Source organism: Nicotiana attenuata, unplaced genomic scaffold (assembly GCF_001879085.1).
Source record: "Nicotiana attenuata strain UT unplaced genomic scaffold, NIATTr2, whole genome shotgun sequence".
NCBI lineage: Eukaryota > Viridiplantae > Streptophyta > Magnoliopsida > Solanales > Solanaceae > Nicotiana > Nicotiana attenuata.
The window spans coordinates 449,952-450,408 of NW_017670514.1; positions in this window are offsets into that span (position 1 = coordinate 449,952).

A 457-nucleotide genomic window follows, 5' to 3' on the forward strand; every position below is an offset into this window, starting at 1 on the left:
AAGACTAGATTTAGAGAGAAGAAAATAGTTAGTAAATAAACAATAGAAATAAACGAAGTAAAGGAGGGGGAGGGGGGGGGGTCCTAGGTTTATAAATAATATGGATCACCCCACACAACACCCGGTAACCACTTATACTGTCACGACCCGGGTTTCCCACCATCAGAGTCGTGATGGCGCCTACTCGTGGTAGCTAGGCAAGCCAACTTAATTACCTTTCCATCACTAGCAATTATCTTTAACAGTTTATAACATCAATATAGAACATAAGTCTAATAAGAACAATAGCGGAAGTTTGTCTTAAAAATGGTGAATTTAAAACGCGGAATAGTCAAAAACAACCTCTACCCAAGATTTGGTGTCACATTACTCATGAACCACTAAGAATAAACTAAATACAAAGGTCTGAAAGAAATATAATAGATGTCTGTCTCGAAACAAGGAGGCAACAGTCTAA